The 15,005-nt window shown below is 39.5% G+C and overlaps 1 protein-coding gene across 1 annotated transcript in view; it reads left to right on the top strand.

Annotated features, from left to right (window-relative positions):
* Nucleotides 1–15,005, top strand: part of LOC122809651 (transmembrane protein 64-like) — a 567,210-nt gene that overhangs the window by 111,554 nt on the left and 440,651 nt on the right. The gene's annotated exons all lie outside the window — the stretch shown is intronic.

Below are 15,005 nucleotides of genomic sequence, written 5' to 3' on the forward strand. Positions count from 1 at the left end.
CTGTCCCAGATGAAACCACCACTGCTGGAAGCTGACAGTATTTATCCATCTACCTGTGAAAATATATAGACCTCGGATCTTTGGTAGATGCTGGAAGTCGTAAAACAATTGCATTCCTTCACATTTCAAGATTAGTAATTATTTCGCCCTAGAGACAATACAGAAAGTTCCCTAGTTTTAGACATTGTGTTTCCTTGCTACATTGAAACTGAAAGATGCCATATTTTATGGCGTAACCATAAAGTAATTTAATTTCAGTTATTTTCCAAAAATTTGCTAGACTGGTTAACTTCCTGTATTCCAATTTCCAATGTTAAAATGCATGCATTTAGACAATTACAATAATGCATATACATTTTTTTTCCTCCAGTAGAGCACACCGTGGATGCATTTAAACCAGACACATTATAAATATCTTTTCAGCACACGTCTGTATAAACCAGTTAGATATACACATGACATACAGTTCTAATACATTTGTAACACAAGCATCTTACACAAATCATTTCGATAGTCACCAGTGACATATAATTATTTACAAAATTCCAGTTAGCTGGGCTGGCAGTATCTTCCTTTGTCACAGGAGTACACAGGTCTCTGAAAGTGGTAAACTTACAGCCTCTATTATGGGTAGTTTAAGAGACTTGCCTGGGCACCATATGATGGTATTTACTTGTTCCTTGGGAGCACAGAAAATTAATAGTTTTAAGGGAAATGGGTAGGCAAACAATTTTGTAGAGCAAACATCGAAAGAGTGGTCTATGCTAAAGAGTGCAACACAACTTGTGTCACAAATGGTGAGGAAAGACGAAGGAGATTTACAAGATGGGGAAAAATGAAGAGAAACTTGGGTGAAGATAGGGAGTACAGAGAACTAAAGAAATTTGAATTTATGCAAAATAAGATTACTTCTGAATGAACAGATCATAGGTTACTGGGAAACTGAGGCAAGGGAAAAGAGACGACATGCTAGCAAAACCAAAATGTGAATAATGATTGCATTAAATTGAATTTCAAACACCTTCTTTTCCGTGACCAATCCAGTAAAAAGGGAAAGAATATTTTGATGTATTATGGCAGGAAGAAATAAATGTAGCACTGTTACAAGAATTGCATCTAAAGTGGGAAAAACAACCTAAATTAGATCATAGGCGTTAGTTTTGGAACAGTTGCCTAAGCAGAAGGGAGAAGTTTAGGATGTGGTAATATTGACAGAAGAAAAGATGGGCCTGATAGAAGAAGTGACAATGAAGTAGAGGATGGCTGCTTGGTTGCATGGAAAGGAAAACTTAGAGACTCTTAAGATCACTTTGGCAAGTATTTATATCCCACCCAGATCTAAATGGAACACTGTTAAAACTATGATATTGATAGTTTTATTTTATGGGAGGACTAGCAGGGGACTGGAATTTGAGTTTTTGATTTGGGAATGGTTCAGGAGATGCATTTAAGAAAAGGGGCAAAGGCAAATAACTAAACCTGAAAGTAAATTAAGGCAGTTGCTGAAGGATCTGGGTTTGGAAGACTGGTGGAGAGGAGTAAAAAGAAGACAAGCCAGGGTACACCCATTTTAGCACTAGTTGGCAGTCTTGATCCAGAATTTAAAAGATACTTACCTTTGCTTATCAGAAGGAGACCAAACTGCAAATAAAAGTAGAATCTATATTTCATTCAGATCATGCCTATTTAAAGCAGGCAAAATTTGAGATGTATCAGTGGGATATCACAGCAGGGATTTGGTAGATTTACAGTTGTTTGTTAAAAGTTGAGGAAATAAGGAATTGTTTAAAGGCAAACTGTTAAGAGAAATTACATGAGTTGAAAGGACAGCGAGCACATGATTAAAATGGTCTGCTGTCGTACGTCCGAAACTGTATTGGTCGACTGATCAAAATGTTGACCTGAAATGCCGAAAACAGATCATTGATAGAGCAGCCAAATCAAAACTGAATCCATCCATGCCCATAGTTCGATGTATTCGACATAGCAGAAGGTGATGTCAGTCACCCATACTATGCAACCTAGCATACCATTACACTCTACAGTGAACGGTACATTTACTTCACTATTTTGCAGAGGGGCATCCCCCCTGCACCCCCTCATGTGGTGGGCTGTGCTCCCACACCCCCTACAAATTATATATACCAACTCCGAGAATGCACTACAGTGAGGAAATGGGTTAATTTCCTGTTCCTCAGTGTACTGCGATCTCTGCTCTGAATGACAAACTGAGATAATTGAAGTATACTACCCATTCGCTGTGGTGTATTTGATGTTACCTGGTTCGGCATTCTGCCTCCTGGAAAACTGCCTTTCGACTAACCCATGCTCAATCGCCTGCCATTCGGACATCTGATAGTAAACCATTAAAATAAGGTTTAAAGACTCACTTATACAATGGGAGAGGGAGAAAAAGACTGAATCATAGGGAAGGGGGAAAACTGTGTGGCAACTACTTGGAGAACTGCAATTGAAGGGCAGTATTATTTTGGAAGAGGAGTACACAAGACTGAAAGAGATTAAAACTCAGTTACGGGAAGCAGAGGATGAAAGAATGTAAGCAGAAGGGATAGCAGTTTGCGAATTGTACAGCACAAATAAACTAATAGCAGCCAGAGATTTAGCAGCAAAACTCAGAATGCAGACAGTGGAAAGAACAGTGTTTGAAATGAGGAGTGAGCAGTGAGGTATAATGATAGACACCCCCCCCCTGGAAATACTACAGAAATCTATATACAAGGGGACAGAAGAGTCTGAGTGGGAGGAACAGACAAAGCAATATTTGAACAGGCTAAACTTGGACAAGGTAACACTAAAGATGGGCAGGTATTTGACATCTAAGATTACGGTACAAGAAGTAAGGGAGGCAGTGAGTCAACAACAAAGGAACAAGTGTCCAGGATCTGATGGCATCCCAAAAGATCTCTGGGAGCTAGGGGGTGAAATACTAAACAAGTTAGCACAGACCTCTTTTAATGTAGTAGTGCATTAATTTTAAAAATCCTGAATTTATGGAAAAGTAGGACAATAATAGTACTCCCCAAAGAAGACAAAGATCCCAGACAAGTATAGTATAGGCATATAGATCCATAACAGTTTTGACCATGATTATAAGATTTTCATGGGTGTTCTAGCAAAAGGACTGGGAAAGATCCTACTTATACTTGTAAATAGTTGTTGTTCTTCTTTCTGTTATTATACTGCTATTATTATTATTATATTGCTATTATTATTATTATATTGCAGTATTTACTTATAGTGACCAAAGTGGCTTCATAACTACTTTTGATAACATAATAGGAACTTTAATTATTTAAGATGCAGAAGGAAGAGGGGTAGAAGTAGAGGTCTGTATTATAGATGCAGAAAAAGCCTTTGATAGTTTAGATTGGAATTTTCTTCTTCTAACATGGTAGCCAGGGTTTTTCCCAAAAATTACATCAGCTTGATTGATTTTGGAGCTGTACAGAGGAGATGAAGCTTGGGTAAAACTTCATGGACAGCTACTGGGGTCCCACTTGCTTTCTAAAGAGAAAAGGCAAAGCTGTCTATTGTCACTATTATTTGTCATCTATCTGGAGCCATTTGCAGAAGTGGCGAGAATCTCTGACATGAAGGATGTAATTGGGTGGGGCTAGAGCTCAAAATTAATCTTTACTCAGATATTATTTTAAATTTAACAAATAACAGAAAGGGGTATAGAAAAACTGTTGAGCTACAACAGGAAATTTGGGATAAGTCCAGTGTATAGAATGAAGATAAAACAAAGTCCATAAGAGTTAATAAGGGAAAGGGACCCAATAATAGAATGGTACCGTAAACATGTGGAAAGATGACAGCTTTAGATACCTGGTATCCAGTTAGGTGAAACTTATGAAAAGGCAAGGAGATCTTCTGACATGGCCCTGGAAAGAATCTATGGTAATTAGCAAAAATGGAGGAATCTGGACCTAGATTTAGCATGTTTTGAACTGTCTGGGATGTTTTTTATCTGGAACAGTCCTTTTGGGCTGCCCCAGGGAGGGAAATGCTCCATAAGATTAAGAACTGGATGAGAGACTTCCGCTGGCCAGGAGACATGCCCCAAACAAAATGGGATGTACTTAATCAACAGATTTGAGGGTCTGGGTGTTGCAAGTCTTCAAACATGTGTCCATCTAACATTCTAGCCTTGTGGCCTCGAGCAGTTGTAGCCCAAAGTGCTGCTTAATGGAGGGAGATGATACAGAATAAATCTTTGGCAACAGCAGGGAGAGACTGGAGTGACCTAATATGGGTGTCTCATTCTTTGTTATTTAAAATGGAGACGTAAAAATAAATAAATGGCAAGAGGAAGGCCTTCCAGTAGGAGCCAAGGTAGATGACTTGGCGGGGGGGGGGGACACTGGTATGGACGTGGAGACAACTGGGCACAAGTATAATATATTGGGATCACATACTGGAAGAACAAGGAATATTGACTTGGGAGGAGATGGTACAACAATACAAAGCCAATGAAGAGCATTACCTGCAATATGTGGCATTAAGAAAAATGATGAAGAAAACATTGTGGATAAGGGAAGATGAGGAACAATGGCCAGAGCTAATAAAATGGATTATAGAACATGGAAAGGAAAAGTAGAGAGAAGGATGATTTCTAGACTTTGGAAAGTGATCTGTGACCTAAGTAATCAGATGCTGTGGAAACAGGCAGATGGAACTGAGCAAACGCCGTGAATATGGAAATTCATGGGAATGCCTAAGAAAGCCATAAAGGGAAGGAGATTCAGGACATTTGCTTGGAAATGCCTCCATAAATATTTATATACCGTGCCCAAGATTGGGAAGTTATTCCCATTGGCACAAGTACACTGGAGACTCAATACAAATGCCTGTGGTGACTGCATCCATATTTTGCAAATGTGCAATGTCTTATAGTTTTAAGAGAGACTTGGGAAAAGTAAACAAAAAAAATCTGGAAGAAGTGAATTGAAAACTGCTAAGACAGATTGACCCACTTTAGAAATTAATGTGTCTATTGTATGTTATGCCCTGCTTGATTATACATTGCACTATACGTGTTTACTAGAATGTATACATAGAAAACAATGTACATATAATTATCCTGAACTACTCTGTTTGCATTTCATCCGGGCTGATCCTAAAATTGGTCAATATTGATCAGTGCTCTACCCTGGTAAATAAAATAAATAAATTAATTAAATAAATAAATCCATTATGTAGAAGAGCTAGTTGAAAAGAGCAAGACAGAACTATGGTGGATTAACATGTTGATGGTTAAAAAAATAGCAAGATGGAAATCTCAGGTGCTCCCAACAATGGAAGAGGTAAAAGCACTGGTGAAGAAGTTAAGAAAAGGCAAACAAGGATACTGTACAATCCGTAAACAGTGGTGGGGAAAGGGGCAAACAAGGATACTGTACAATCCGTAAACAGTGGTGGGGAAAGGGGCAAACAAGGATACTGTACAATCCGTAAACAGTGGTGGGGAAAGGACAAGAGCCATCCCCTAGTATAACTTCAGTTGTGTCAATATTTTAGATATTTTTCAGTTTAGATTTAGTTATTTTTCCATCTTTTTACTGTCGATCTTGTGGTGTATAGCTCTTATTAGGTGCACCCATATAGATACATAGACACGCGCACACACACGTATATATCATATAAATATGTATATATGTATGGTGTTTTGTTTTTGCTAGCACAGTTTGTATATACATAGGAAAAAAATGCCATTAAAGTTACTGGTACATAAAAATATTACATAATTTGTGTGTTTGTATATTGTTATTAAAGTATTTTTTTTATATAAACATTTGTATAAACATATAATAGATGTAGTACATATAATTACTTGTATAAGAAGTACAAAAAGGCACTTGTTCTGAAACTCTGGCCTTTTTTAGACCTTTGAAACTCAAGGTCCCTTCTGTGCCTCTGTAGGTCATTGTACCCATGGTAACACTGTTGCCCAAAGCAGTGGATCGCTGACAGGGATGAGGAGTGAACCCCCCTCCCAAACTTCTGTCAGATTGGCTCCAAATGGAGAAAGAGATGGTAGTTGCCTGCTCCAATTTCTGCAGATATAACTTCTGCAGCAGGTAGAGGATTTTGGTCTCTCTATCTGACCAGCTTGGGGCTGTACCCCGGGCTTTAATAGAAGGCATCCCTACGAAGTCACAGAACAAGAGTGAAGTATGATAAGGGGAAAAAAGGCTGTGAGTTGTAACATCACTTTCACCAGCCCATAAACCCATATAGGGATATTACCTATGAAAGCAATATAATTGTAATGGTTTTATGTAAGAACAGGACTGCAGCATTCACTTGCATTTCCATAGTTTCTTTGTTTCGATTGTTTGACTTTCCCCCCTGCAAAAAACATTGTGTGGGTTTGCTTTTTCAATGCTTTGTGGATCTATGTTTAGTGTTTTGATATTGAGCTGTCATTGTTAAGAGTTGCTTTTTCACTGGAAGTTTATGCTTGTGTGTTGTGTGCTGAGTGCCGACACACCAAAGACAAAAATGAGAATGCAGGAGAATAGCAAATATCCTTTTAAACTTGTTTTTTTGCTTGTACCTCGCACAAACTTGTATATTTTACACATCTATAAATAAATAAAAAAGCTCTGTGTTCACCATACCTTGGAGAAAAGGGAGTATTCCGAGAAATGGCCATCTCGAACTTGGGCTATTATTATCCAAATTTTGTAACTAGTTGAAGCAGGTTTTGACATTTCAAATGATCGATAAGTGTTTCAACTGAGATCACCTTGCAAACAGGTTGCTCCTTCCTGCGATCTTAAATTTCTGCTGGAAAAGTTAATCACCTCTCTGAACCTGCACATCAGGCAGTTTTAAGGTTATTTACATGGATAACTGTTCTCTTTGCTCTGATGTCTGCAAGATGATTATCCGAGTTATAAGCTCTCTCGGAGGGTTATCCATACATGGTCTGCTTTTAGGATAGGGTTTTCGTAAAAACAAATCCCTCATTCATACCCAAAGTTGTTTCAGAGTTTCTTTGAATCAGGCCATCAGTCTTCCTATCCTAATCCTCAGAACCATGGAAAAAGGAGTGTTCATACTCTGGACATGCATAGGCAGCTCAGGTACTATCTTAATAGAACCAAGCCCTTTAGAAAAGCCAGTCTGCTACTTATTTTTTAGGTTGTCCTTTCTTAGTCCCAGTCAAACAGACTTAACATTTGGTTGTCCTTTGCTATTGTAAACCACTTCTAGGCAGTGTTAAGGCAGTCTGATGGATTGTCATCTTTTTTTTTTTTTTTTTTTTGTTAAACATCTTTATTAAAATGTCATTCTTAAGACATAGGCACATGTATTAAAACAGAAACATATTAAGCTTGTGCCCTTTTACACATAATACACATTGTTTTCTTTATAAGAACTGTCTTTCAGTCCAACATCACATAAATCGCTCAATTCCTGCCTTCCCATAAACCTCACTCCTCCTCCTGAACATTATTCTGCATGTGTGGTTCACACAAATTTAATTTATTTCTGTGTAGTTTGCTCCTTTCCTTTTTTAAAGATCCTACTTCCAGATGTTCTTCATGTTAAGATTTGGAGATTTGGCCCTGCCCTGATGTGTTGTTTGTTGCCCCTGTAGCTGTGGAAGCAGTTTTAAAATGGGAGAACAAAGCTAAGTCTATGGCACTTTTTCACAGCTTCCTTCCTTTATAATTTGCCAGCCTCCCTTCTCTGCTTTGGGATTCTACCCTAAGGAGGACTGCAAGCAAATGGAAAGCGAAGAACATAGTAAGTTTTGTACCTACCATAATCTGGGGCAGAAAAGAAAAATGGAATGAGTCAGTCACATTAGTAGTACCCCTGACGACTGACCAGTCTAAGGCGCCATGCGACGACGCCAGCCTTATCTGGTATTCGGGCCGACTGGGACTTCTTGCATCTCACTTACTTCAAAATTCAGTTTTAGATTTTGATTTCCATTTTATAGTAATTGTTTTTTGGCAGCCAACAGAATTAAACTTAATAAGGCATTATTATGTTTGTGGCAATTTGGATCCTGTGACCCAGCTTCAAAATAATAATTTCTTTAGTTACAGACAGTTGCTTCCCCAATAGTTCTGACAGAGTACTCTCTAGAAAATGTTTAATTTAATTATATTTTCAAAACATATGTTCCCAGTTACCTCTTTCTTCCCCATCACACCTCCAACATTTGATGTCCACCAGAGGAAAATTCTTTGACATAATCTTGGGGTATAAAAATACCTATGCAAACACTTCCAAGCAAAAATACTAAACCTGGATTTGGGCATACTTGTGAGCCATACATATAGTTTATAGTGCATAGGTGAATATGAGGATTAACTGCCTGGAAGGGGCATTTTAAGCATAGCCAGTAAATCTATATCAGAATCAGTTCTGTACCTTGTATCTGTGAGGTGAAGACCCTAAACCATTATGCCAAACCTGCCCCATTGTTCCCTTGTAAATTGCTTTTCCAGTTTCTCCAGTTTTTTCTTACCACTTCTAATTACTATAGTTATTGTGCAGTATTTTGTATGCCATACTAATCATCCTGCTTTCAACAGCACTCCTGTTCTAGATTTGGCGGAAAGCTCTACCCTCTTTTGGAAGAAAGCTGTGGTGGCTGTATTGCCTAGATGTTGGTGCTCCACCCACCCCCTTTAAAATGCTGATAAAATCTTCCAGATCTTTATCACTTTCTTCTCTCCTAAGTTAGACAGTAATACTGTTTGTTCTTGGTCAATTTCCCGCAGATTGATTGTACGCCACCATTTTTATCTCACCTCTTTTATCTTTTAACTGTTAGTTGTTGAGACTCCTACTTCTAACCGTGGCATAGTTAAGTTCGGTCTTCCATAAATATTTCCATTTGTGGTCTTTTTCTGATTTCCACATTTCTCTGCTTTATACAAATTTTCATAAATGTTTCAAAATATGTTAAATACCTGTACATGATCTCTCTCTTTCTTGTCATAGGCTTCCTAAGTTTGACGACAATCCTTTCTACTCTCTGTTGCCTAAGGCATTCTATTAAAATCTCGGGGGGGGGGGGGGTTGCATAATGGTTAAGGTGTTTACCTTACAGACACCAGGTGCAGGGTTTGATTCTCACTTGGGGTAATTGGCTAGGCTTAAAAATGGCCCACAAGGGCAGTTAGCCTAGTACTAAACTATGAAAAGTTTTTGTACTCTGGAGTTATCAAAAACAGTTGCTTAACAGCACTCTTTCTAAACTCATGCATTTTATCCAGATACTTCCTTATGTTCTCTCTAGCATTTCCCTTATTCTGCAATATTTAAACCTTTGTCAGCCCTTCTAAGTAATTCTTATTATAATAAACTGTATTTATTTCTCTTTTAAACTTAATTTTCATTTTATACCACTCACTAGCTGCAATTTCTGAAGATATTTCTATCTTTATTGATAACTCTCAAATAATTTCCATTACCCGTTCCTTAAATTCCTCTTTTTAATGGGTAGGTAGAAACATGTTAGTGTCTCATTTTTCTTCATTACCCTACATTTTTATGTTAGTTTTTATAGGTGCATGATCTAAAGTAATTATTGGATGTCTGTTGAAGCTTTCAATTAAATGCAAATGTTTGTTTGTGTCTTTCGGCTTTTCCCGGTTAGGGTTTGCCACAGCGGAACTACGGTCCGCTAATGATTGGCAGTTGCTTTTTACGTACCGGCTTGCTAGGCCTGACGCACAACCTTCAACGAAGGTACGCCCATTCAAGCATGTCTCCATGCAGAAGACGCTCTAGCTGAGAATCGAACCGGACAGCGTCTTACTGTGAGGCGACAACGCTACCGCAGCACCACCACCGCGGGTGCAAATATTCCTAGGAAATATCATTTCTATTTAGTCCAACCCAGTTATTCTACCTTGGGGAATAATATGTAAATTCTTTGAGTTTCTGCTACTGAATTCACATCTTCCATACCAAATATTTTTTATAAATTTCTTCAGAAATGTAACTTTTTTTATATTATACTTGCTGGGTCCCCCTCATACGTCCTCATTATTGCAAATTAAGTTCCATTCTCCACCTATAAGTAATATTTCCTTCTGAAAGCTGATTATTTATCCCACAGTTTTCTTAAACTCCTTAATTGCAGGTTTTGGTGGAATATAAATACCTTCCAGCATATTCCTTCTCATTTGCCAATAACCTGTTTCTGCTGTTATTCTCTCGCCATCATCATCATCATCAACCACCCCTTTTTCATATGCGGTTGGGATGTTGTCACTTGTCTCCGTCTCTTCCTATTCAGTGTCCTACCACCTTCAACACTTATGCCTGACTGTCACAGGTCTTCTCTCACACAATCCATCCACCTTTTTGCTGGACACCCTTGTTTCCTCTTGCTTTCTTCCTGTCTGCCCCAAATCTTCTTTACTAGATTGTCTACTGCTTTCCTGCACACGTGCACGAACCACTGTAATCTGTTTTTTTCTGCCATTGGAGCTACTTTGGTTTCTGCTCTTATGTCCGTATTTCTTTGTCTGTCCCACAGTGTGCATCCTACCACCCGTCTCGGGCACTTCATCTCCATCACCTCAAGTTTCCTCAACTAGTTTGCCTTTACTACCCAGGTTTCATACTATATAATAGTACTATTCGCACCACTATTTTGTGCACCTTACTTATAGCTTCTTTGGCATTTTCTTGTCCTGCACTACATCTGGCACTCTGTGCCACTTAGCTGTAGCTCTAGCTTTGACCTCCTCTTTCAAACTTTCCTTCTACTCAACCACCCCTCCCAGATAACTTGAAGTTGTTAACCTGTTCAACTATTTTCCCTTCTATCTCAATTTTCAGCTTCATCTGATTTCCTCCATTTGCTGCCATTAAACTCTTATCTGTACTCAGTTTCATCCCATGTGCCTTCAGTTTTGCATTCCATTCCCCTACCATTTGCTGAAGTTCTTGCTGAGTGTCTGCCCATAATGCCACATCATTTACATACAGTAACTTGGTTGATCTGCCCGTTTTGACCTGTTTGCTAATATACTCCATAAGCAGCAGGTTTATAGCTGAACCCTGATACACACCCACTCCCACTGGGAACCTCTCCGTGAGACAGAACACTGTTTGTATTTCTGCATTTGGGTCCTTATACATAGCTTGCACTAATTCTACCAATGTTTCTGGGACTTTGAACCACTGCAGGACTGAACAAATCAGCGGAACCCACGTCGGCAGCTAGTAGAAACAACTAGTACACAATGCACTAGATGTTACCAGCAGCCAATAAACTTCACATAGTTACTAACCAGTTCATTTACCTCCGATACCAATGTTTCTGTTTCTTCGGTTTCGTTCCCTACCCAAACAGTGGTATCGGAGGTAAATGAACTGGTTAGTAACTCTGTGAAGTTTGTCGAGTAAACGAAAATTTGATCATATGAACTTTTTTCCTTCTGTCTAACAGTTTATTGGCTGCTGGTAACATCTGTTGCATTGTGTACTAGCTGTTTCTACTAGCTGCCGACGTGGGTTCCGTTTGTTTCATTTTGATGATTTTTCTGTTCATCAGTTTTTACTGTCCAAATCAGGTTTGGGCCTTGTCATATGCTTCCTTCAAGTCTAGGAATACCCAATTGGACTCATTCTTAATTTCTAGCTTCTTCTCAGGTATCTGTTCTACTGCAAACATTGGGTTAGTTGTGCTGCATCCTGATCTGAACTGCTCATTTCCCATCTTACTTTACACTACGCTGCATATTCGTTTATCAATCACCCTCTCCAGAACTTTCATGCAATTTGATAGGACTTTGATACCTCTGTACTGCCCACAGCTGTGAATGTCCCCTTTGTTCTTGAACACTGGTACTAGTATGCTTATTCTCCCATCATCTGGGATATGTCTTTCTTTCCATAATGCTATGATTACCCTCAGGATCCATTTCTCCCTTATCTCACCCAGCATCTTAATCATATCTGTTGTGACTTCATCTGAGCTTCATTTTCCTTAGTGCTTTTCTTGCTACTTTTAAGGTGGGCTCCTGCTCTTCTTTCAGTGCAGACTGTGTCTGGTGCAGTATAGCTTCTGTGAGGTTTTCTTCATTCAGAAGCTGTTGAAGAGTACTCCTCAGTCTGCTTTTGATGTTCTGTGGACTGGTGAGCAGGTTGTTGCTGACCTCTCTTATGAAGCATGTCTGACTATCTTCTTCATCTTTCTGTCTTTGCCTTGCAACCTGATTGTGCCATCCACTAAGTCACTTTCTAGAAGTTGGTAGAGTGCCCCTGCTTCCTATTCTTAGGTATTGCAACTCCTCTCTTAGTCTCTTGGTTAGCCAACCAGTATTATTTCCGAACCTGGTCTGTCTCTTACTTCTCCCATGCTTTCCTGCACTCCTTGTTTTAATGATTTCTTGAACTTCTGCATTTCACCATCAGCTTTTCTTATGCACCTTATTTCCATACCTGACTCTGCCACATATCTGTTCTGTAGCCCTTACACATGCTGTTTTGAGGCATTCTTCAACTCCATATATTTTTCCTCTTCTTGAGGTGCTAGATCCGTGAGTAATTCCTATAGCAATAACCCACGCTTGGGTGTGGGTAATGCTGGATTTACCCAAGGTTGGCGTGGTTTGGTCCTGAGGGCGAAGCCCGAGGGACCAAACAAAGCCAACCGTGGGTAAATACAGCATTACCCACACCCAGAAGTGGTTATTGCTATTATCTGACATTATTTAAGAAAAGAAACTATTACTTTTCTTAAATAATGGCAAAGTATAATGCCTGTTTACTGCCCTTCCGCAGATGTCTGGCATCCGCGGCAGTTCTGATGTACTGCGTGCCTGCGCAGTACATCACAGTTGAGCAAAAGCAACGGAGAAAGCAAGATCTCCGTTGCTTTTTACTGTTTTAAGCTATGTTAAATGGGTTTAACATAGCGAGACAGTTTTAAAATAAGCAACGGAGATGTCCATTGCTTATTTTAAAACTGTCTCGCTATGTTAAACCCATTTAACATAGCAAAACAGTAAAAAAGCAACGGAGATCTTGCTTTCTCCGTTGCTTTTTTTTTAAAACACTGTCTCGCTATGTTAAATGGGTTTAGCATAGTGAGACAGCTTTAAAATAAGCAACGGAGATCTCCGTTGCTTATTTTAAAGCTGTCTCGTTATGTTAAACCCATTTAACATAGCGAGACAGTGTTTTAAAAGTAGAGTTATACTAATGGAAAAAAGTCCGGGCGACCGGACCTTTTTCCATTAGTATAACTCGATTTACAATGTGCACGCTGGCCAATCAGCGTGCACGTTTTGGGGGGGGGTCATGGTATAATTGAACTGTTGTACTTTCTCTCCAGTTTACTTTCAGGTCTTCTGCATGGTCTCTGTTGACCTTAGAGTTTTCTCTGACCACTGCTTGCAGCTGATTGTGGCAACCAGTGGTTTATGCTGTGGGCCATTTGTTTGACTGGAGATGACTTGCAATCTCTGATTCTACCCCAGTGCCCTTAGGAGGAAAGCTACCCAAGTTGCATGTTGGCCACTTTTGTATTTGATCTTTTGACTCTCTCTCTCTGAACCATGTGTTGACTACCATCAAGCCATTTGCAAGAGAGAAGTCTAGAATTGCCTCTTCTTCTTTATTCCTTTTGCCCCATCCATGTGGACCCAGGTAGTCCTCGTATCCTGTTTTGTCTGTCCCAATATGTGTAATTCATATCGCTCATTATCAACACCAATGTCTGTTGTCTTGATTTCTCTAGAAGGTCCTGCAACTGCTCTTTGAATGCACTCTCTTCTTCACTTTTACAACCCTTATGTGGGGCATAGGTTGGGAATATGAATACTACCCTATCAATACACTGGAATCTGATTGCCGTGAGTCTATCAGTAATTTGATGACATCCCTCACTGTCATCTGAAGCCTCTCCCTCCTCACCACAATTCCACAACATTTCTGTACTAACCTCCTCCTGATTAGTAGAGTTGATAGCAAGCCAAGTGGCTTTGCTCCACTGCCCTTCCAGCTTGTCTCCTGAATACACAAGATGTTCAGCCTTCTCCTTACCATCATGCCATTCACTTCCAAACCTTGTCCTGTCCATGAACCTACACTGAGTGTGGCAATTCTTAATTCATGCTTGGCACATTTATTGGTTTTACATCCAGCTTTCACTCAACAGAGCTATCCCAGATAACTCAACCTGGGCAACTGGACACCATCTAGCCAGTAGCTTATTGACCCAAAGTTGCTGGGCTTTATGGCAAGCACACATTAGCCAGTAGAGGTGCATACTCTCCTTCCACAATTAGCTTGGGTCCCTGGCATAGGTCTGAGTAGGCCAGGTCCTCAGCACACGTGTCACAGACAAATACCCATGTCCATTAGTAACATTAGTCAACACGACCATATCACCTACAGCCATATTTTTTCACCATTGAGTGGCTAGCCATGCTACAATATGCAATCCGTGATCCACGTTCTCCTGTCTTAAGGATACTGCACAGCACAGTAGGTGCCCAAATCAGTTGGGCTATACAACTCTTCCCCATAAAAGGGCACCATCTAGAGTATGTACTGCTGCCCACAGCTCCATTCTTTAGGTGAACTTGAGATGGAAATATTCAGCATGTTTTTCAGAAGTGGGAGGAACTCCACAGAGATACAGGGAGAATATGCAAATTCCAAACAAGCATTGGCTGGCAGTCAGGATTGAATCTTGTACCTTGCATATGAAAGGCAAAAACCTTAACCATTATTCCAACTGTCTCACTCCCCTATTAGGATGGCCATTATGATAAAAAGCTATTGCTCCCACCTATTTGCACATGACATTTTTTAAATGTATATTTCCTACTTGTGTTACATTCACACACTGTTTGGCAGGCTGGTCTTTTTATTTTACATACAGTTTCTTTTCATTCTGTTAGAACTTGTGTTAAAACTTTTCAAGACTTTGTTTTAATGAAAACACTCAAAAAACTTAATACATTGTCAAAATTCCCCCACCCCCTGTT

The sequence above is a fragment of the Protopterus annectens genome, chromosome 8.part0 (assembly GCF_019279795.1).
Source record: "Protopterus annectens isolate FY-2018-M chromosome 8.part0, PAN1.0, whole genome shotgun sequence".
In the NCBI taxonomy this organism is placed as follows: domain Eukaryota; kingdom Metazoa; phylum Chordata; order Ceratodontiformes; family Protopteridae; genus Protopterus; species Protopterus annectens.